Source organism: Peromyscus californicus, unplaced genomic scaffold, assembly GCF_007827085.1.
Source record: "Peromyscus californicus insignis strain IS unplaced genomic scaffold, ASM782708v3 Scaffold_4__1_contigs__length_199733344, whole genome shotgun sequence".
Lineage (NCBI taxonomy): Eukaryota > Metazoa > Chordata > Mammalia > Rodentia > Cricetidae > Peromyscus > Peromyscus californicus.
In genome coordinates, this window is record NW_026294562.1 from 28,571,004 (window position 1) to 28,595,389 (window position 24,386).

Genomic DNA, 24,386 nt, shown 5'->3' on the forward strand with positions numbered 1-24,386 from the left:
TTCTGTGGGGCGTTTACCCAACCACCCCCCCACAGTTCCCCAGAGTTTTCTTGAGTGCGAGCAGCAGGAAATATTAGATAGAAGGATTAATTGCCGAGAATATCGCGCAGATAAACAGATAGAAAATAAAGGATAGCCTTGAGAGGGCCTGGAACCTATTCCAACGGGCCCTGACTGTCTCTGCCCCAGGGTTTTTATAGAGACGCCAAGGGGTGGAGCAAAAGACCTCCTCCCCCAGCACCAGCCAAGTGCAGACCATCTCAGACACCTGCACTCAGGCCCATGGTCTAATCATCCTCTATGTGGACCTGCTGGGTAAAGCCACAAGGAACCCGAGAACGGGCTCCCCACACTCCTTCACATTAACTTTATTATTTTTATTTAGTGTGTGTGTGTGTGTGTGTGTGTGTGTGTGTGTGTGTATGAGTGCACGCGCGCGCGTGTGCACGCGCATTCTGACTTATATGTAGAGGTTATAGGACAACTTTGTGGAGTCAGCTCTCTCCTTCCACCTTTATATGGATTTTAGGTTTCTTACTTGGGCCATTAAGCTTGCACATTTGGGTAGCAAGTGTCTTTACCAAGTGGGTCATCTCATGTCCTTTCTTTCTTCATTTTTATACTTCTCTTATTTAATATTTTATGTCACTTTAATGGACCAACTTTTTTCTGCTCCCTGTCTTATTCTTTCCTCTTTCCTTTTACCTCCTTTTTCTTCCCTCTTTCCTTTCTCCCCCTTTAAAATATCCCCTCATTCTCATTCTTTCTCTCTGTCTTAGGTTATGGCTACAGCCTGCTGCAGTTACCTGCTTCCGGAAGAAGCAAACTCCTCAATTAGGGAAAAGTCTTTTCTAATAGATTCTGGGCTCCCTCTCTTTTCTGCTCTGCAAAATAAATATTTCTTTACTAATGAAGGCCAGTGTTTTCTACCGTCAGCTATCATTCAGATCCTGGCTCTCCAACTGATATTACTATTTATTATTATATTATTCTTCTTTTACTCTAGCAATCTGTGCATAGATATTGTATGGCGTATTCCATCAGAAAATCTTTACAGTGAATTTTCTTGTACATCGCTATTTTTGTTCTGCTATACACAAAAACATAAAATTGCATACATTATAAAAAGAGTCTCATTTAGTTCCCAGTTACGGAGATTTTAGACCCAAACAGATGTTGGCTATTGTCAATGCATGATGCTGGATGCTACAACAAAGAGGAGGAGGTATGACATGGCATCCCAAGAATCAAGAGTTGGGGACAGGACAAGCAGGACGTTTTGATGTTATTTGTCTGTTTCTTTGTTTTTTAAATAAACTTACTTATGAAAAAAGTCCCTTCTATCCAAGCCTGAGCCATGCCAATGATACAGTATCAATCCATTTATTGGTGCAGTCACAAAAACCTAATGATGTCCCTGAGGGCCCACCTCTAACTGTTCTACCCCCACGGCCACCGCAGCACTGTCAACTCTGGGCACCTTGCTTCCAGCATGTGGACCTTTGGGACATAAATCACATCTCATGTGTGTGGCAGGTTATTTTGTAGTGTGCAAAGGAGTAGAAATATCTGGACAATTCCATTTAATTCCCAAATAGATTATTTCAATTTATTCTTCTATAAGGAATGTGAAATATGTTTGTTAGTATTTGTGATAGGATTTGCTGTTGTTGTTCTTTATTTTTTCCTATTGAGACAAGATTTTTTTTCTAATGAATTCATGGATGTTTCCGTTCCTTTTGGCTATGAATGCTTTGTTTTCTGTATTCTGAAGTTATCACTTCCCAGTTTTCATCAGGTTTTTGTGCATGTTTAGTTGCAGAAGAACTGCATTTATAACCTCACTCTGGAGGCTGGAGAAAAGACTCAGTGGTTTAGAGTACTTACTGCTCTTGTGTAGAACTTGGGATTGGTTCCTTGCACCCACATGGTGGCTCACAGCCACTTGTATCTCTAGTTTCATGGGATCCAAAGAACTCTTCCAGCCTCTGAGGGCACTGCACAGAGGTGATGCCCCTTACATATGTGCAAGAAAAACACTCACACACAAAATAAAAAATAAATCTTTAAAAGTAACTCTTTTCACATTTGCAAGATTTGAAATGATTCATTTGATTATTTTTCATTTATCATGTATGTATGTGTGTGTGTGTGTGTTTCTGAATGTCTGTATGTCTGTGCTGCCATAGCATGTCTGTAGAGGTCAGATAATAACTGTAAAGTTGATTCTTTCTTTCTACCATGTGGGCTCTGGGGATCAGTGTCAGGCCATCATGGTTGACCACATGTGCCCTCTTCATTGGCTAGGCATCTCACCAGCCTCATGCTTCACTTTCTAACTCTACATCAAACTTCAACAATTTTTATAGAATTGTTACCCCTAATGCTTTGAGATACACCAAGCTTTCGTCATTATGACTTAAACACACATACTGATGAGCTATGGTTTTGTCACCTAAAAGCTGAAGAAGGTATTTACGAAGAACACTGTCGGAACCAAGATATTGAGATTAAGGATTTTAGCAGGTAACTTAGCAGTGGAATGAAACTACAAAGTTGTTTTGGAACCATTTCCATCTGGAGGGCTTTACAATGTTTAACTTCTTTATCAAACTTCACTACAAAGGTAGCCACTATTTACTTTTAAGGAACGTTATCTGAAAAAGACAAATATTTGCAGTGAGTGAGAAAGTAAAGGGAAATTAAACAATTTGTCCACCAGAACACATATGGTAACAGGGTCATATTCTGTTATCATAAAGCTTTTGATTTCAAATAATAATTAACATTTATAAATGAAATTTAATTATATCTTGGTTAAAGTCTGACTTCCTGTTGAAACCCACAGCCTTGATTCTTTTGCACAGAAAGACATTAAGCTGAAGTGTACCCTTTGCTCTGCTCTTTGGGGTCTCAATGGTAAACAGCTTGGAAAGTAAGTGGAACAGAGCAGATAGATAGGTTGTGATAGAATTTGTAATTACTGATCTGATGATGTCAGTAGAGATCGAGTTCATTCTTAGTGTCTAGACTATGAGGTTAGGGTTTGTTGTTATTATTGTTCATATTTGTTCAATAATCTACATTTTAATCTTTGTATCACAAAAATATCCTTATTTCTGTACATTTGTCTTTTCCTTTCCATAATGCTTAACTCTTTATTTAAAGCAATATAACTTATAAATTTAGAAATTAGGAACATACAGTGAGGATGAGCTATAGAGCAGGCTCAGGGGTTAAGAGCTCTTACTGCTGTTTTGGAGGACCAGGGTTCCCTTCCCAGTGCTCATGTCAGAAAGCTCATAATAGGCTATCACTTCAGTTCTAGGACACCCTCTTCTGGTCTCTGGTGGCAGCTGAACTTCCATGCACATACCTTACCTATATGTACATAATTAAAAGAATTCTTTTTAAAATCCAGAAATGTATGTTTATTCAGAGGGGGACAGGAAGAAAAATAAAACAATTCTTTTTCCCTAAAGAATAAGGAATAACTAAGGCAGATGGAAGTTACCCACAGGCCAGCCTAGGTCTTCAAGGCTTGGGCTGGCAGGAAGACATCCACAGGACCTTCCTGTTTCTGACAGGTGGATGACATTATGATGAGCAAATATGTGGTGGAGAAATGGGAGAGAAAATGCAGAATAGTTCATGTGCTGTGGAAAGAGGAAGAATAGAAGAAGTAAAGGTGATGAGGAGCAGACTGATGTGGGAGGTCTGCTTGCCACCTGGGGCCAGGGCGATGTCCAGGCCTGGTCTGCTGCCAAGGGCCATGTCTAGGTCCATGGTCCAACTACATCCAGAGTCTGTGTTGATATCCATGGCCTGTGTTACCACCAAAGGCTACAAGGATACCCAGTGTCTGTGCTGCCACCTGTAACCATATAGGTGTCCTAGGGCCATGCCACCACAGGGGCCATACCCATCTGATTTGCCTACACTGCCACCTGGTGCCATGGTGACATCTGGGCTGGAGCTGGAGCTGAGAGTCATGTCTGGGTTCATGGCCCTATTGCAGCCAGGATCTGTGTTGATTGCTGGTAGCCAGGTCAGAGAAGCAGCAGATGGTAATTGAAGTTCAAGGTGTCAGCCTACCAGAAGGAAACTCTCTTATGGGTCAATCTTGGATAGGCAAGTCCCTGAGGCCGCAGACCCTAAAATGTCTTTTGCTTCTGCTGTGCCTTTACATGTTTGTTGCTGCTGTCTTTCTCTGGTATCTGGTATGGTGTGATTGGATGTGGGGAGAGCCCTACTTCTTGTAATGTAGTGTTTTTCTCATGGAAACATCTCATTCTACTGGGCATTTTTACTGGTGGATTTTTATGAAGATGATTCCTTCCTAAGCTGTACTGTCTGATTGATAATAATGTTAGTTTATACAGAGTTTTGATGATTAAAAATATAAACAAGGAGGAGGTGGCACACTGCTACAACACATGAGATTCTATTGAGGAGCCATATAGACTGTGACTTAGGTTAGTGATTAAGAAAAACAATTGAGTCCCAGTAGCCCAATTAGCTTAAATTCTTTTAACATTAATGTTGGGAGATGTGTTTACAGGTTTCAGAGTGCATAATAGCTGAAATAAAGCTTTGAAAATAACTTAAAGTTAGACTAAGATGTTTTTATCAGATAGCTTTGAGGTGACAAACCTAAGAATATAATCTAAAGTTTTAGAAAGGCACATAGTTGAATGCAGAACTCTTTAAAGACAGGGAACAAGAACAAAGCAGTCCAATTATTACTAGCTGACACACTTTTCTTGCTAAGATTGGTTGATGACCAAAGGTCATGATTAATTCCTTGTACTCATTCTGCTCTCAATCTTTTGATATAAAAAACTATTGATGGATGGGTATGTACCCTAGAGATTTAAAGTAGAGCAGAACTGAATCTTTTTCATAAACCAAAGTGTAAGTTTGTGATTCCTTTAAGAATCCTTATAAGATAACCTTTCAAGATAAATAATAAAATAATTGGCCCTTTCTTTGTAACCGCAATATGCAGCTTGCCAACAAAAAAGCTAGCTGAGAAAAAAAAAAAATGCTCCTTGCTTGTTCATGTTCTGTTAATCTGTAACAAGTTACTTAAATGTAAATATATATGGGTTGTTGGGGTGACTGTTTTTAATCGTGTAAGGGAAATGAAAAACATGTTTTTACCTGTATTTATTATAGTCATTCTCTTGAAAAATGGAATGTAACCACATTGTGCTTCCTGTATTGCCTGAAAGATTTTGTTGGGGTATATAAGCTGTAGAAAAAAGTTTACTAGATAATAAGAAGGAGGAGGAGGAGGAGGAGGAGGGGGAGCTGGAGAAGAAGAAGGAGGAGGAGAAGAAGGGAAAAAAGAGTATATAAGAAGGGAACCATCAAGAGAGTGTGAGTGTCTTTTTCTCTAACCCCCTCAGATAGAAAAGTCTAGTACCCACCAATGCAGTGGATTTCCCTTCAGGCTCTAAGGTATCTGGAAGCTGATCCCTCTATTACAGAGATTCAGCTGTGTATTAAAGCTATACTTTGACCGGCCAAGGGTCTGTCAAAAAGCAAACCATTTATTATGAATATTTGGTGTTATCCAGCTTTTAATATTTCAGCTGTCTTCTGCTATTAAATTCTTGCATGCCCAAATATTCCTAGACCATTTGGCAAACAGTTCAGCTCCTCAGACCTGCTGAACTTCTAGGTAACTAACTCCCCAGTTGAGCCTAGGAGACAAGCTGGCTGGAGATGCATAGCTTTGTTTCTTGTGCAAATGAAGCTCAGACCATCCCTGTCCTCCATGCTTAGGGGCAAGGCAGAGAGACTGACTGAAGACAATAGGGCATTTTACATAACCAGGTGTGGTAAGGACTGGAGCGGAATTACAGAGGCAGACACAGAACCGCATGGCCAGAGAGAGGAAAGAAAGAGTGAAGGGTAAGGCAGAAAGAGAGGACACAGAACCGCATGGCCAAACAGAAGGAAGGAAGACAGAGGTTCAGTAGAGAGTAAAGCAGATCTCTTGAAGAGTTTATCAGGGCCAGGGGTAAGGAGCCAGAAATGATAAAGATGGAGGACGAAGGAACGGAGGAGGAAGATCAGATCTTTACCTCAAAGCTATTTGATAAGCACAAGAGTTTACTAAAACTATGAAGACAGGATAACTGGGCACAGAGAAGAGCTGAATGTGAGGACAGGGCTGAAACTGTATAGACAGAATTGGCTTAGAAGAATAAAGTGAATGGACTAAAGAACTCAGTGTACCTAGATGCACTCCTGTGCTACTGGTAGTGTCCCTTCTGGGCCCCCTGGGATAGTAGAATATTAAGGCTGGTCCATAGTTGATGTCCATGGCTCCTTGTGGTAATGTATTGTCTCCCCTGCCCCCAATATATTGTGTTTCCCAATAAAATTTACCTGAGGATCAGAGGAAAAAGCCAGCCACTATATTAGCACAGAAGTCAGGCAATGGTAGCTCACACCTTTAGTCCTATTTCTTAGGAGGCAGGGATGTGTCTAGATCTCTGTGAGTTCAAGGTCACACTGAGAACAGAGCCAGACATGGTGATACATGCCTTTAATCCCAGCACTAACCATAGAGGTCAGGAGGTCTGTACAGACAGGAAGTGACAGAGCTAGGCAGGAAGAGGAACTGATGTAGCTGGGCTGAGAGAACAAATGAGAGAACAGAACAGAAAGGCATATAGGTGTGGGTAGACAGGAAGTAGTTTGCTTTGGAAGCTGCAAAGTTGGTGAGGTAAGGTTAACTGTGGCTTTTCCTATTCCTCTGATCTCTCTCAGGCTTTAAACCCAATTGCTGGCTCCCAGTTTTTTTTATTAATAAGACCGTATAGCAATTCATCGACAGCTCCTGTTATCATTAAGTGCCATGCATATGCCCTGGGTCTGGGCTGCCACCTGGGGCCATGTTGGTGTCTGAAGTCCACACTGCTACCAGGGCCATGTCAATCTGAGTGGCCTGCACTACCACCTGGGGCCATGGTGACATCCAGGCCTGGGCTGCTGCTGAGGACCATGTTTGGATACATGGTCCTACAGCAGTTGGGATCTGTGATGAAGTCCAAGGCCTGTGTTGCCACCAAAAGCCACATGGAAGCCCAGCATCTGGGTTCCAACCTGTGGCCTTGTTAGAATATGAGGACCATGCTGCAGACATGGCCATACAGATCTGAGTGGCCTGTGCTGCCACATGGGGCCATGGTGTCATCTTAGCCCAAGCTGCTGCTGAGGGCCATGTCTAGGTCTGTGGTCCTACAGCAGCTAGGGTCTGAGTTGATGTCATAGCTCCTGTTGCCACGGAGGGCCATGTCCATGCCCAGAATCTGGTCAGGCACCTGAGACCATGTTGGTGCCTGAGGGCCATGATGCAGTTAGGGCCATACTGATCTGAGTGTCCTGCACTGCTACCTGGTGCCACGATGACATCTGGGCCAGAGCTGCAGCTGAGGGCCATGTCTGGGTCTGTGGCCCTACTGCAGCCAGGATCTGTTTTGATATCCGTGGCTCCTGTTGCCATCAAAGGACATGCATTTGCCCTGGGTCTGGACTGCCACCTGGAGCCATGTTGGTGTCTGAGGGCCATGCTGCCAATGGGGCCATGCCAATCTGAGTGACCTGTGCTGCCACCTATGGCTATGGTAACATCCAGGCCTAGGCTGCTGCTGAGGACCATGTCTGGATCAGTGGTCCTACTGCAGCCAGGGTCTGTGTTGAAGTTCAAGGCCTGTGTTGCCACCAAAGGCCACACAGAAGCCTGGAGTCTGGGCTGCAACTTGTGGCCTTGTCAGTGTTTGAGGGCAGTGCTGCCACCCAAATCCATGATGTCAGCCAGGCTCAAGCTGCCTCTGAGGGTCATTTCTGGGTTTGCGGTCCAGCTGAAACTGGAGTCTGTGCTGATGTCTATGGTCCTGTGTTATCATAGGGAGCCACATGAACCATGCGTGATGAAACCAGAAGGCCTTTGGCTGGCCCTGGGAAAGCTGGCCCTGCCCCTTGCTAGACATTGTAGCAAGAGAGCTGGCCCCTACCCTCTCAGGAGAGTTGCTTACTGCACCACCCTGGCACTTGGGAGAGATGGCCCCACCTACGGGCATGGAGAGAACTGGCCCTGATAGCATGGATGTAGAAGAGCTGGCTCTGCCCCTCAACTGATGGAGGGCCCCACGGGCCCAAATTGACCAGCTCTGCTGCCACCCAGGCCAACATCCAGGGCCTTGGGTTGGCCTTCCCTAACACCTACTCATCTGTGTCCTGCTGGAGCAATGTGAAAGGACTGATCCTGTGGAATGATACCTGTAGGATCTCCATGACTCGGGGTAGCTGTGGTATATCAGAGAGGAGTTTTGGTGAGGGTCCAGTGATGATTGTTTACCAGAAACCAGAGGCCTTGAACCAGACCAATGACTTATTGTAATGAACATTTGCAAGTAAGGCTGATTGGACAAAAGGGTACACTGTGTGACACACCATGGCTCCCAATGCCACTAACACAAATGGAGAGATGTTGGAAGGATGGGAAAGACAGAGGAACAAAGAGGTTTTTGGTTTTTTTGGGGGGAGGGGGAGATGCTGCAAGGGTGAGGGGTAGATATGGAGGGGACTGGAAGATTAGCAGAATATAATTGGGGTGCATGATGTGAAATTCCCAAAGAATCAAAATTTCCCAAAGAAAGTTTGTTAAAAAAAAAACTGAAATAAATATAAAAAAGAATATGAAATAACATTCACAAATATAACATATGAGCAATATGTTAACTCATCTTTTGAAATTATAAGTCAATGACTTTTAGCTATAAAATGGTGATGTAAAAATCACGTTATTAAATATTTTTCCTGAAAGAAATAGTATTAAAAATAAGAAAAATGGAGGATGTGAATTGTGAGAAAATTATGATATACATGTATTAATATAAAATGTAATGATGAAATACATTATTTTGTTTGCTTAAAATAATAACAACAATGGGGTGCTGGTGGCACATGCCTTTAATCCCGGCACTTGGGAGGCAGAGGCAGGCAGATCTCTGTGAATCTGAGGCCAGTCTGGTCTACGGAGTGAGTTCTAGGACAGCCAGGGTTACACAGAGAAATCCTGTCTTGAAAAACCAGAAAAAAGATCACAATAATAACTACAATAATGACAATTTTCTATGTTCTCTTTGAAGTTAAAAAACTTGTAGCATATTTGAAGCCTGTGTTGATATGTTTTTGATCTCTGGGTTGTCAATCCACTCAACATTAACCTGGGCTTCCTCTGGCAAATGCTGGTTTTGATGTCTGGGCAAAGAAATGCTGTACCCAGAAAACAGTTGTAGAAGTTCCAGATTATTGTATGGAATAATTGGAATTTAAATAGGAAGAAATATCTTTATTTTTCCTTAAAATTGGGTTACTCATTTTTATGTCATTCTAAATTTACTGATCTAGACTAATAGCATTTCACTCAAATATCTAAATATTGAATAACATTGTAAAAGTTGTACATAGAAAAGTTGCTTAGAATTTTATATTGTTATTTACAATGGTTAGAATCAAGATAAAGAACATTAAAATACTATTTCCGTTCTATCCTTTTGCTTCACAACCACTAGTCAATTTGCTGTAGTTAGTATACACACTTTCATTAGTGTAGGCATACACATATGTTTTCCAAATGCTTTAGTGTTTCCTACAATAAATAGAAAATGCCTGAGTTTATTATATGTGAAGCTATATGAAGTGTCCATGCTTACTATATGAGAATACTATATAAAGTGCCCTCTTGGTGGTTTGGCTATAGAGCAAATGTGCTTTGAACTTTAATCACTCAAATGGCTATGATTCTTGACATGTTTCCTTAGCTCTGTAAAATGTGTACCAACTGAAGAACATATCAAAATATTGTGTGGGCAATGAATGAAATGGTGTTTTATGATCGACTAACATAGTACCTAATGTAAATAAGTATTTGATTAATGTTATCTCTTATTATCTGGGACTCTCTTGAGAGGCATTTTAAAGGTCCCAATTTAAAATACAAACATTTTAAATTATTAGTAAGTAATTCACATTACTACTGGTTTTCTAAGAGAGACTGAAATCTGATCATGTTGTAATTTTTATTATAAAATCACAAAAACTCTTAAAAATAATTTTATTTTTAGAAACACTTCATTGTTAGTGCCCAGAAAGCTTTAGAAAAGTCAAAAATTTGAAAATTCATTCATGACAACTATTTCACATTAGTAGTAGACATTCATGACGCTTGAATCTTCATGGGAGAATGCGAACACTTTTTGCTTACTTTGAATCACATCACCCATTTTCCCTACATCAGGCTCCATTCTGATGTTTCCCTCTCTCCTGTACAGATAACCAGATTGGCAGGATGTTTCCTTATACATTTGTGATTGAATGGCTCTAAATACCTCCTGCTTATTTCTATGCATTTGTGAGGATCTTAATCTTTGGTTCAAAAGACAATGTTGTAAAAAAAAAAAAAAAATACCAGTGAAGCTCAAAAGACTATTCATCCTTCTATGAAACTGCTTTCTAATATCCTATTAAAATACCCTTACAAAATGTTTTTCTTAATCTTCAAGTATTTCATGTGTACAATAAAATACTAACTTATCTACTCCAATTCCTCTTCTAACTACTCTCATATTCCACCATTTTTTCCTCCCAACTTCATGTATTCTTTTATTATAATCTGTTAAATCCAGTTAGCACTGCCCATTTGTGCATGGGTGTGGAGCTGTGCACTGGAGCATCAGGATGCTGTCTATAGCTACATCTTCAAAAAGAGTAATTTTTCCACCATAGAAACTATTAACTGCCAATAACACCTCAGTAGGGCTGGTCCTGGAGATGATCTATCACATCTAAATTGGAATTTTTGCTGGTGTTATCCTGTGCATGTGTAAAGCAGACAACCAGAACTTCTTCCAGTTAAGTGCATTAACTGTCATGTTCAGAGGAGAGCCTTTTGTAGCCCTCCTACCTATCCTCTGGACCCTACAACAGTCACACCAATATTGCACCAGGGAGCATATCTTGTCTTGCAGGACAGTATTGCAGCATGCAGGGCCCAGTGCTAGGTAAGAGCACTGATGTCTTTTCTTTCTTATCTGCCTGCATAGCCCTATCTGACACCTTGAAAGCTAGCTAGCAGGGGAGAAAATTCCTAGGTGTGAGATTGCTCTCTTTAGGTCCTGAAGTCAGGGTGTTTGGTGTTTTCAGCACTAAGGTCTTAAACTGAGTGATGGGGGGATAACCAAGGACAATGGCAATAGCCTGTGCTGTTTGAGCAATTTCTGGGTCCTCCTAGAACAGTAAGTAGAAATGTGTATCAAGCCTGCAGGGTGAGGAAAATTCATTCTTGAGAATATCTGAAGGCAATTCAAAGATATGGTGAAGTTCTCTCTCCTCTCTCCCCTCTCCCTCTCCCTCTCCCTCTCCCTCTCCCTCTCCCTCTCCCTCTCCCTCTCCCTCTCCCTCTCCCTCTCCCTCTCCCTCTCCCTCTCCCTCTCCCTCTCCCTCTCTCTCTCTCTGTGTATGTGTGGTGTGAAAGTTTCAGTGTATAAGAAGTTTTCAGTAGCTTTTTATGCCACCCTGGAAATGATCACGACATTTTGGATCAAATTATACTATCACCACCTGTGTGAGTAACTATGTCAATTCTCCACTTCCCCATTGTCCCTTTTCTGGGATGGCCCACCAGCAGCCACATGATTACACCTGTGTCTGTGCAGAAGGATTTGCTATGGTTTCAAGAGAGGAGTGGCTTCATAGCTTTGACACAGGAACTTACTTGGTGGAGAACGTTGTTTGGCAACAGTCTGATATTCTAAGATGGACATAGATCACAGGAGTTCCCCTAAAATACAAATGACCAGCCTTATGACCTCTCAGAAAGAGAAAGAGGAAAGCCCATAACACAAAATGAAAGCATTTGTTTGCATGGAGTAAGGCTTTTTTACAGTTTGAATGGGTGAAGACCACTTTTAACTTTCACATCTTGTCCTTTCAAGGAATGTGCAGATGAAAGACATTAGTGATGAACCCCCAGTCACCATTAATCCAATGGTATTGCATTAAGGAAAGAAATAAGAGCTCCCTCTCTCCTTGTAGTTGTTTAACTAAAGTGAGCCCATATTTGAATTCTCGACTTCATGCTCCCTGCATCTCCTGTCCTTTGTCTATTATATGAGTCTGAATCTGTGCCTGCCTGGGGGCTGTCTTGTGAATCTGTTCCTGTCCCTGTTTCCATGTGTGATTGTGTGTTTTTGTGCATTTCTGTTTGTTGTATGGCTGTATGTGTGGTGTTCTGTCTGTGTGTTTCCCTAACAAATACTTTCTCTCTGTGTTTATTGAACAATTCAGAAAGCATCATACAGAGAAAAATGGTACACTTTACAGAAATTGTTAATGGAATTTTACAAGGGATTAAGTCACTGACTCTAACAACAAACAGTATTACAAATATCATTGTTTATCAACCAACCATAAATAGATGTTAATTTTAGCAGACTGCTTCTGTATTTGCTGCTTTCAGCAAATGATATACATGCATTATTCTGGGTCAGGGGCATGTAAGAATACATAATTTAAGATTACAGCTGTGTATTAGTTTAGGTCATGAAAGTTGATTACATGGGAATTCTAATGCAAGTAAGATTAGTTCTTACACTACTCTCTTAAAAAACAGGTTAAACAAATAGGCTGAGTACACAGTAAACTAACAGTCTTAAGTAACCTCAAGTGTATTATTAACTCTGGCTGTGAGGTCTAGCAAAAGTTCCTGTCTCTTAGAATGTAAGAGGAATTTTCATAATATTGCATCACCACAGATGAGGTCTTAATTTTCTTTGCATAGAAAACCCTAACATCACAGATATGGTCACATCCATGTGGTGGTATTTTACTTGTACTGAAATGTGATTTTAATTATGTGTTAATAAATAAAGCTGCCTGGGGGGTCAGAGCTATTAGAGCCATAGCAAGTGCGTGGTGGCGGTGGCGCACGCCTTTAAGGACCTGGAGGGCGGTACATTCAGGCAGTGACGAGGCAGTCACATGTTTGGGTTTACAACCAATGAGAAGGCAGAACAGCTAGACTGTATAAAGACATACACACAGGAAGTAGGCCCCTTTCGGAGAGCTCTCTTGGCTGAAGAGGATCCCTGAATCAGGAAGGGTGAGGCTCTTAGCTCTGACCTCTTGGCTTTCTTCTCTGAATCGGCTCTGTGTTTCTTATTTAATAAGACCGTTGGTTACATCTACACATCCATAGTGCCTTGATTATGCTATTTGGTGTCAGATAATTATAGAGAGAGTAAGTTAAACATACTCTCTTGTCAGCTTGATACCTGAAAAGGAACCCAATCTTCTTCTACATAGAAATCACAAGCCAGGATACTGAGCTTCCTAGAAGTCAGTGTGAATTGAGCAGTGCTATGTAATGTTCAAATATTTTGGGGGTGAGATCACCTTCAAAGCGCTTGGACTTGTATACTGTATATACCAGAAGACCCTCATGATTTGGGAGGTTATGGAACTTTGGCATCATAGGCTTGCCTAGTAAGTGTGGTGGGCTTCTCCTTCTCTTTCTCCCTCTCTCTTACTCCCTTCTTTCCCTGCCTCCCCCAACTTCTTTGTTTCTTGATATCCCAAGATGTTAACAGACCAAGCCACATCACCTGGTTTGTCCAGCACCAAATGGAATCCTTTTCTGCCTGGCAAAGAATATAAACATCCATCATTCACCCCTCTGTTGCTCTGATTACATAGGATCCTCCTCACAGTCTGAAGCATTGGCCCTTATTTATACAGTTTTTTCTTTAACTGTCTTAGTCAGACTTTCATCACTGTGACACATCCCTGAGAGAAACAGGGTCTATTTGGACTTACAATTTCAGAGGCTCCATAGTCCGTGGTCGGCAGGCTCTTGTTTCGGGGTAGTGGTGAGGCATTAGGAGATGGCAGCTGAGTAGGAGCAAGAGAGACAAGAGCTAGAGAGAAACAGAGGCAGAGAGAAATCAGAGTGACATTTAGCCCTCAAGGTCACAATGCAGCGACCTATTTCCTACAATGAGATTTACTACCTAAAATTCCCCAAACTTCCCAAAATGATTCTATATGTTGGGAACCAAGCATTCAATACAGGATCCTGTGGGAAATATTTCAAATTTAAGCAGTGAGAACATTTCCTACTATAATGGATATGTTTTAGAGTTTATCCCTGTTATACAGAAAAGGATAGGACAAAATTGGGACTCCAAATGTTTGGGGACTACATGAATGAAAAAAGGAAAGATGAATGAATGAGGAGGTGAATGAGTTAATCCTTTAACCACAACCTTGAGTTACCAACATTAACTCATTCACAAAATACTGGGTGGAGCCCAGATCTCATTGTTGTTTCCTATAGTATAGAGTGAGTCAGACTTCAGAAGTGTGAATCTCTTCTGAATTCTGATTTTTTGTGTGTGTGTGATATGTATATTTATTTGGCTACATGCTATTAAACATTTCTCAGACTATAAGGGTTTTTTTTTCCCCCAACAACTATGCCTCTCTTTTGCCCTTTAAACTCTGAATCTTTAGTCTGGTATAATTTTTCTACATACTCCAGTTAGGAACTATTTTTGTTATCATGTCATCATTGCAAAACTTTATTAACCAACCTTACAAAAATGTTTTCATGTCTTTTTGTGTGGGAAAGGAGGGTACTATGTACATGCTGGGCAAGTACTACTTGAGTGAACTGTATTGCAGCCCCATCTGGTGTCTTTATTAAGAAATCAGTAAACACATTTGAACACATTGTATGAATTAAATTGGAAAGTGATTGATGGTTCTTATGTCACTTTTTTATTTTAGAAAAGCAACTGACTTCAGATAAAACTACTTTAAAATGTAGTATAATTAAATTTTGGTTAAATTTTTATCAAAAGTAGTTTAGGGCACAAAGTTAAAGTAGATAAAGTTCAGTCTTAGAGAAAGACTTGGAGAGACGCAGACGTTCTAGTTACTAGAGCAGACGGTGAGAAAGAACACAGGCAGCCTCAGGCCACTGGGGTGCTGTGGTGCTGTGGTGCTGCAGAGTGGACAGAGGAAGACCGAGTAGGAAAACTTGTGGAAAGAGATGTGGAATAATATGTACACACACACACACACACACACACACACACACACACACACACACACACACACACACACACTTTCATTCACTGTGGGTCCTATAAAGAGGTCCTTCTGTCCTTAGTATAGTAACAGATAACTTCAAGGCCTCTGTTTGAATATCAGAGCTGCCAATTTAAGGAAAGCAATCTCCACTCCACTCTGTTTCTATATTTGATGCCATGAGTGAGAAATCTGTGGTCTGAGTGAGAAATGCCCCCTATGGGATCATGCAATTGAGCAGTCAGTCTCCAGTGGGTGGTGCTTTTGTGGGAAGTTATGGAACCTTTTGGAGGTGCAGCCTTGCTGGAGGAAGTATGTCACTGGGGAAGGACTTTGAGAGTTGTTGCCCCTTCTCACTTCCAGTTCACTCTCTCTGCTTTCCAGGTGTGGATAAAGATGTGATCTCTTGGGTTCTCGTTTCCAATGTCATGTCTGCTGCTTGGTGCCCTGCTTCCCCATAGAAACAAACTCATCCCTCAGGAATGTAAGTAAAAATAAACAATTTCATCCATAAGTTGCTTTTGGTTGTGATTTTTTTTTTTTTTTTTTCGAGACAGGGTTTCTCTGTGTAGCTTTGCGCCTTTCCTGGAACTCACTTGGTAGCCCAGGCTGGCCTCGAACTCACAGAGATGCGCCTGGCTCTGCCTCCCGAATGCTGGGATTAAAGGCGCGCGCCACCACCACCACCCCCCCCCCCCCCACCCCGGCCTTGGTTGTGATTTTTTATAACAGCAACAAAGAGGGAATTGACAGACCTACCAAATATATTTCTCAATGTGCATAAGTTAATTCTGCCTGAAACCTTATGACATTATTTGTGTGAATTTTTGGGAAAGGAATATGTAGGAACTTGTGGCTCCCAACACAAGCTCATGTGCGACCTCAAAATGGCTTCCAGTTACAGGTTGGTTATTCTGTGACCATCCCAGAGCGCTTCTCAGGAGGCTTCTCACTCTGCCGCTGCCAGGCAGTTAAGACTCTATTCTGCATCTCTTTCCACTCCAATTTTTCCCAGTCTGTCTCTCTCACCCTCTGATCTAATAACCAGAATTTCTGCATCTTTCCAACTCTCTCTCTGTCCAAAGTTGAGCTTCAGTGAATTTGCTCAGCCAGAAACTTGCTGTTTTGATTCAAAAGCCATAGAGAAGATGGAAATGCTGCGGGCTTCCAATCTGCCGTCTGATTCTTGCCTTTTACCACAGGCCCCAGTGTTCCGGTGGAAGCTCCATATCAGCCCTTTCACCCCATTCCCCATCTCTTTCTCTCTCCAAACACTGCTCTGTCTCAGAAATCACACTAAACACGACTCCTCCCCGAGAGATGCTCAAGACCACTCCCACAGGGTATTTAAACTGCCCTCCAGAGAACAGACATGTAGTTTTTTGGTCTCTTTTCCAGTGTCCTCTTGGGGGGCCAAGAAATCATCTGGGAGCATTTTGCTCATTAAATCTGGACTTTTTCTTAATTTGATTTGATTCACTCTATTTGGATTAATGTGTTGACAAAGAGGCTTAATATTAGGGTACAAAAACTTTCACCTAGGTTTCTTTTCTTTCAGACCCAGTAACATGAAATTGTTTATTTCTGGATAGCACCTTAAATGTCCTGAGTATTCTTGAGCATGATATCACATAGCTATTTTATATTTAGTTTTAAATATCACTGCACTCCTGGTGAATCCCATTGGGGGTTTCTATAATAGAGGGTAGTATGAAGATAGATTAAGGATAAAAAAGAAAAGAAAAATAAAATAAAAATTTTCCAACAAACAGCAATGACAATGCTTATACCCCAAGGATCTATTTACTGAAATACTACATAGAATGTTTCCTAATTTCTGTGTTTGTGGAAAAAGAACAGAGATAATGTAAATAGATTCTAGTTTCCCAGTTCAAGCAATGAACTGGGAACAAGAAAAGAAACTTTCATTTACACAACTTTTTCTGGGTCATCAATTGAGCTGTATTTAAGGTGTGTAAAAATAGAATTTATCTTCTTGGATGTTTGAATTGATTCTTATTTTACATTTATGGAGCTTAAAAGGAACAAAGAAGATTATCCTAGATATGTGTACTACAATGCATGAATGAGGGTAACCAAGGAGATCATGACTATGAGATTAAAATTCACAGCTAAGTACAAAATGTTTACATACCTGGTGGCTGAGGACCTCAGGGTTAATGATAGCATTGCTTGTCAGATGAAACTCAAGTCTTAAGCTCCAGACAAAAACGAGACTCAAAAAGATTGAGACATGAGTCCCAAGAGCTTCCTTTGTAGCTCAGTGTGTTGTCTTCATTTCTAACTGCCATCATTCGCTGACCAAACTCTTGATTCACTATTCATTCTGTAATATCTAGTCATATTCTGTCCTTTACCTGATTATGCTAAAATCAAATATTATAAGTGGTATCCAAAACCAATACATCCTGGTTTTATTAAAATTAATCATCAATGAATGTATTTTAAAACACATTTGGTTAACATTACAATAAGGTATTATTAGTAAATATAACAGAGTTGTCAAACAGTTCTATGTGATTTTCACAAATCATTCTGTCTTCTTATTTAAGTGTAAAAGAAGCTGAGGGCTGGTTAATTGAATTTGTGTGATTGATAATTGTTTTGTGTTTTGCATTACCATCTTCAAACATCATGTGAAAGTCAGGCTGCTGAAGGAGAAGTAGCAGATTCTCTTTTAACTTTAAAATGTTTCCATTAGTATTTATACTTAGTTCATTACTTCACCTACTATTCTTACATTAATGACTTCAGAATTTATTTCTCTTGCATAAACTTCACACCTTAATTCTAGCTAGGTTTATAGCTCTAACTAGCTTTTTCTATGGTTCAAATTGATTACTCACAATTTTCCAAAGTACGTGTTCAATGATAAAGTTGCCCTTTATTGCCAATCTTGATTACTCTAGGGCAAAATTCTCTGTAAATGGCTCTTCATTTCTAATCTGCCAAACCAGAATTTAATAATTGTGGTTGCCATCTCTACTTCCTCCTGGCCTCATACCAATGTGCTGTGGGATGGTCTGTATGTCAAATGTGTTGCTGATTGGTCAATGAATAAATCACTGATTGGCAGTGGCCAGGCAGGAAGTATAGGCGGAACTAACAGAGAGGAGAATTGAGAGAACAGGAAGCTGGGTGAGAGAGACACTGCCAGCCGCCATGATGAGAAACAGCATGTAAAGATGCTGGTAAGCCATGAGCCATGTGGCAAGGTATAGATTAATGGAAATGGATTAATTTAAGCTGTAAAAACAGTTAGCAAGAAGCCTGCCACGGCCATACAGTTTGTAACCAATATAAGTCTCTGTGTTTACTTGGTTGGGTCTGATGGCTGTGGGACTGGCAGGTGAGAGAGATTTGTCCTGACTGTGGGCCAGGCAGGAAAACTTTAAGCTACAAATGGCGTCCAACGTGGTGGCAAGAGTTTCCACCTAAAAACTGACAAAAAAGATTCTAAAATGGAGCTTAAAACAGCTTCCTAATTGTCTCTCTCAAATGAGCGGCAGCTGCCGGTTTGAGCTACTGGTGGGTTCCTAGCGTGCGCGCTCGGCCTGCCGCCATATGGCGGGAATGAGGCCTCTGCAAGTGGCACATTAAGCTGCATGGTGGATTTAGACTTTGCTAGCACAAAACAAAAAAAAAAGAGTATTTTGGGCTGCACGCTGCTTGGATAAAGGCATGGACCCACGATGGCTCCCAGAGCTGGCGGTAATACCGCCGCCATGTTGGGAAGCTGAGGTGGGTGGAGCCAGCAGCCACGGCTGCTGCAGTTTAAAGCAATAGACTCACAATAAGACAGATTCAGATGTAATAGTTTAGAATGTGTGTAAAATATACGTAGGCTTGAAAGAGACAAAAAAGGTGATATATACAGTTATAGAAACAAATACATAGTTTTAAAAAATAAAGTCTTTAAAGAGACAGTAAAATTAATATAAAAAATAAGCCACGTGAAGATGAATATTACACAGAGAATCTGGATTGTGTTGTTTTTGGGATTTTTAACTGCAGAAAAACATTTGATTGTAAAAGCTGTTGAGTTATGCCAAAATGTATATTTTAAAGATACCTTGACTTCAAAATTTGGATATAAGGATATATTGCTTTGGAAAGGAGATTCTGCTTTTGTTCCCACAAAAAGCCAGAGGCTATGGATTTGTTTCAGATTAAGATACATCAGGTTTGACCAGCCAAGACCCCCTGAAAGGTGACACCAAGGCCCAGATGATCCAACATCCAGAATGGTCTCAAGGCAACTGGCTCAAACGATACAGCCTCACGGACTACTCCATGATCCTAAAATTTTCTTTGTTTCCCCAGAAGATACAGCGCCCCCCTCCAGCAGGAAGTAGTAAGAGAAGCTATGCCCAAATTCCCAAATATACCAAGCTGACTTTGGAGATGTGTAAAGGTTAAAACCTTCCTTTTTAAGAAAAGAAAAGGGGAAGTGCTGTGGGATGGTCTGTATGTCAAATGTGTTTCTGATTGGTCAATGAATAAATCACTGATTGGCAGTGGCCAGGCAGGAAGTATAGGCGGAACTAACAGAGAGGAGAATTGAGAGAACAGGAAGCTGGGTGAGAGAGACACTGCCAGCTGCCATGATGAGAAACAGCATGTAAAGATGCTGGTAAGCCATGAGCCATGTGGCAAGGTATAGATTAATGGAAATGGATTAATTTAAGCTGTAAAAACAGTTAGCAAGAAGCCTGCCACGGCCATACAGTTTGTAACCAATATAAGTCTCTGTGTTTACTTGGTTGGGTCTGATGGCTGTGGGACTGGCAGGTGAGAGAGATTTGTCCTGACTGTGGGCCAGGCAGGAAAACTTTAAGCTACACCAATGTATCAATAAGTTTAGTGGTTTCTTCTTGCTAAATGACTTTCATACCTACTGTCTTTCCTAAAACCCATCATCTTTTTCTATATCGCTGTATTTCACCTGGAATTCTAGAACAATACCCCTCCCATAAGGAGTTTCTCCCCTTCTGCTGTTTCCTTATATTACTATTAGAGGGAGATTTGCAAACTGTGAGTATAATCCTCACATACTGATATAATCTAATGACTTCATTTATTATTAAGATGAAACCATATGAGCCTGGACTGAGGTTATCAGCATGAGCACTATACACTCTTAATTGCTGAGTCATCTCTCCCTCATGGCATCATTGTCTTTTGAGAACATGATACAAACAGAATTTCATAGACTCATCAAAATTATGTTTATTAACTATTCACTGTTTAATTGTTGGAATTCCACTGGACCCTTGTTATCTGCTTCAGTATAAATTCCCCATACAGAAAGCAAAACAAAACAAGACAAAATTTAGTGTCTTCTTTCCCCTTTTCATTTTCCCTACTTTCCCTGTATGCTTACTAACTACTCATCTCTACTAGCACTTGGTATTCACTAGACTCCTCCAGTAATGCACTGGGGTTCACTTTCTGTGATTCTTCTGGAACACTTCAGGAATAATCACAGTAGTTCAAACTGAGGGAAGTAAGTCATATTTTTTCTAGGCCTTTGAGTTCTCTAAAAACTAGAGAACATGAAATTTCATACAAAGTTATGTCATTTATTGACCTAAAGGAATATGGTTAAATTATTTTCCAACATCACCTGTAGATGAACGGTCTTATTAAATAAGAAACACAGAGCCAAATACAGAGTTAAAAGCCAAGAGGTCAGAGCAATAGCTAAGAGCTGAGACTAAAAACCTTACCCTTCACTGACGCTGTTGTCCTACCTCTCCATGAGAGAGCTACTTTCTGTGTGTTTATCCTTTTTATTGACTTTCTATTCTGCCTTCTCATTGGTTGTAAACCCAACCACATGACCTCCTCATCACTGCCCATCTATACAGACCTCCAGGTCTTCTATGGTTGGTATTGAGATTAAAGGCATGTGTCTCCATGCTGGCTGTATTCTTGAACACACAGAGATCTGCCTAGCTCTGCCTGTCATGTGGTCAGGATTAAGGGCATGTGCTACTACTGCCAGACTTCTGCTATGGCTTGCTATTAGCTCTGACCCCCAGGCAACTTTGTTTATTAACATACAAATAAAATCACATTTCAGTACAAATAAAATATCACCATAATCACCCCCATTTACAAGGATGTCTGCTTCTGGATTACTACATAAATGGTGAATATAATAGCTGTCAATAGGCTGGAATGCTGGTTGAAGTTTCTCTCCCACCTGCCTGTTTCCAAATACCCAGCAGCCACTTCTTAAATAATTGACTCGGAGGCTTAATATTAATTACAAACTGCTTGGCCTATGACTCAGGCTTATTACTAACTCACTCCTATTCTTAAATTAACCCATAATTCTTATCTGTGTTTAGCCACCTGGCTTGGTACCTTTTCTCTGTTTGACATTCTCATCTTCCTTCCTCTGTGTCTGACTGGTGACTCCTGACTCACCCTTCCTCTTTCCTAGAGTTCTCCGAGTCTGGTCACCCCACATATACTTCCTTTTTGGCTACTAGCCAATCAGCAGTTTATTAAACCAATTACAGTGACAGATCTTTACACTGTACAAGAGAATTATTCCACAGCATTTCCCCTTTTTTGTTTAATTAAAAAGGAAGATTTTAACCTTAATATAGTAAAGCAAAAACAGTTATTAAGAATTATAGTAACAATATCCAATCCATTTGCATTTGACAAAATTAGAGAAAATACTTCATTATCTATCTTATCTTGGTGAGTCTAAAGTTTAATATCTAATATACTTTCTGTTATAACTAAGGAAAACTATAATTATAACTATTTAGCCTTCAACGCCATCAAAGACCCCATAAGGATGTAATGTTACCTAATAGCAGGGACATCTGGCTGCCTGGATAGTCACCCAAAGTTTCTCTGCAACATTGGGGCATCCATCTCTGGCTTACAGGCCTAGCATATCTGACAGATTTATCTGTGAAGCAGGATATTCTAAAGGGCTGTCCTACCTTGTCTTTGCAAAGTTCAGCAGCCACTTTCTTTTTTGTCCTGCTTGTCCAATTTATACAGCATACTGTCAACAGTCAAGGCAAGGGCACTTTTTTTTTTTTTTTTACCCACATGGCTAGCTTTTGCTATAAAGAAAACAAACTCTATATGGAGTTTCTTTGATGCCCATCATCTTTTTTGAAGTAATTGGTGCTGCCAGGAACAGATGTGTCTGCATATCTCTATCTTTTTTCTGAACACATGAGCATTTAATCTGCTAAGCAGGCCTGGCTAGGATTAAAGCAGCTGGCTTCACCCTACTCCTTGGCTTCCTGAGAGTCTAGCTTCATGGTGAAGGTACTGGTGGGAGCTGTGTGTATTACCCCCAACTCTGGGGAGGTTTCAGGTCCATACCACCACTGAGTAGTGCTGCTGGCAGCTCATAAATACCGTATAAATGTTTGGCAGCAGGGCCTCTTAAAAGAGCCACACTGTTTTTGAAACTAACACTGAGTCAGGAAACTGTCTCTTAAAGAAGTCATGGGCTGTTTGCTGCTTTCTTATCACAGATGATTGTGAGCCACCATGTGGTTGCTGGGAATTAGACTTAGGACCTTTGAAAAAGCAACCAGTACTCTTAACTACTGAGTTGTCTTTCCAGCCCCACTTGGCTTTCCAGCATGGCACAGGTACCAAGGAGTCACACTTACCTTCCCAGTTCTGGGAAGCAGTATTAAATAGCATGGAGCTGTGTTTTCAAGCCTGTAGGCAGCAGCTGGGAGAAGCCTCTCTATACTGCTACCCTTGGGAGATCGTGGGAGTCCGCCATGTTGCTGCTGAAGCCCACCACAGTGAGGGAGGGAAATGTGTCTCTGTGTTGTGGCCTCAATGACATGAACTAGGAAGTTGCTCTTGGCTCCATTCTAGAATCTCTTCTTAAGCTCTTGAGGTTTCAGGTGGAAACCCTTGCCACCATGTCTGCACACCAATTGTAGCCAGATAAATCTTTTCCACCTGATAGTACCCAAATAACCAGCCAGAGGCTTAATATTAATTACAAACTGTTTGGTCTATGGCTCAGATTTCTTGCTAGCTAGCTCTTTCATCTTAAATTAGCCCATTTCTGGTTTTTTTTTTTTAAAGATTTTATTTATCATGTATACAGTGAGTGTTCAGCCTGCAGGCCTGAAGAGGGCACCAGATCTCATTACGGATGGTTGTGAGCCACCATGTGGTTGCTGGGAATTGAACTCAGGACCTCTGGAAGAACAGCCAGTGTTCTTAACCTCTGAGCCATCTCTCCAGCCCAGCCCATTTCTGTTAATCTATGTGTTGTCACGTGGCCGTGGCATTACCAGTCTGCTGGCATGTTACTCCTTGGGCATCAGGCTGGCATCTTACTGACTCCAACTTTCTTCTCCCTGTATCTTTGCTTGGATTTCTCACCTGGCTATAACATGTCTTGCCATAGGCCAAAGCAGCTTCTTTATTAAGCGATGGTAGCAACACATATTCACAGTGTACAGAAAGACCATCCCACAGCACTGGAACTTGATCAGATGTTGGAATTTAGCACTAAAAACTAACAGAATGGATCCTTGGTGCTCAGGGAGGTGTCTCTGAAGGCCAGTCATACAGATGATTAGGACAATGCAACATGAAACTTGTACTGGGATGATAGCTCTATCCATCACAGTAGAATTTTCACGTTATATGTTTTTCCTTCACAATAACTTTGTGAAAATAAGATTTCCAATATCCTCCATAGCAATTATGTCCTTTTCTTAGATGTACAGTTGTTACTGATAGACCAGTTCTTCCTATAAGTGATATAGTGTAGAGGTTAAAAAAGTAATAGGCATGAAAAACAAGCATGGCACAGTGTACTGGGAGCTTATAAATATTCATTATTTGATCTTGACAGTTTCTTCAAGTCTATTGGCTATAGACAGAATAAAATTGCATGCAATAAAGAAGTACATCTTAAAGACTTTCTATTTTTTAGTAACAGAGAGCATACCCCAAGAATTTTATATTTTATTTATTTTGTACATTTTAAATATTTTATAATTCCTGAATTGTTACGACTGTATGCTTCTTGTTGCTGTCAATCTTTCTTTTTTTTTTTTTACAAGTTTGGTTTTTTTTCCAATTTTGTTTGAGAGGAGGGTAGTTTTGATATAGCATATCTAGAAACAGGTAGATTGTCTTAGATTTTTTTTTAAAAGATATTTAATCCATCTCTTGTA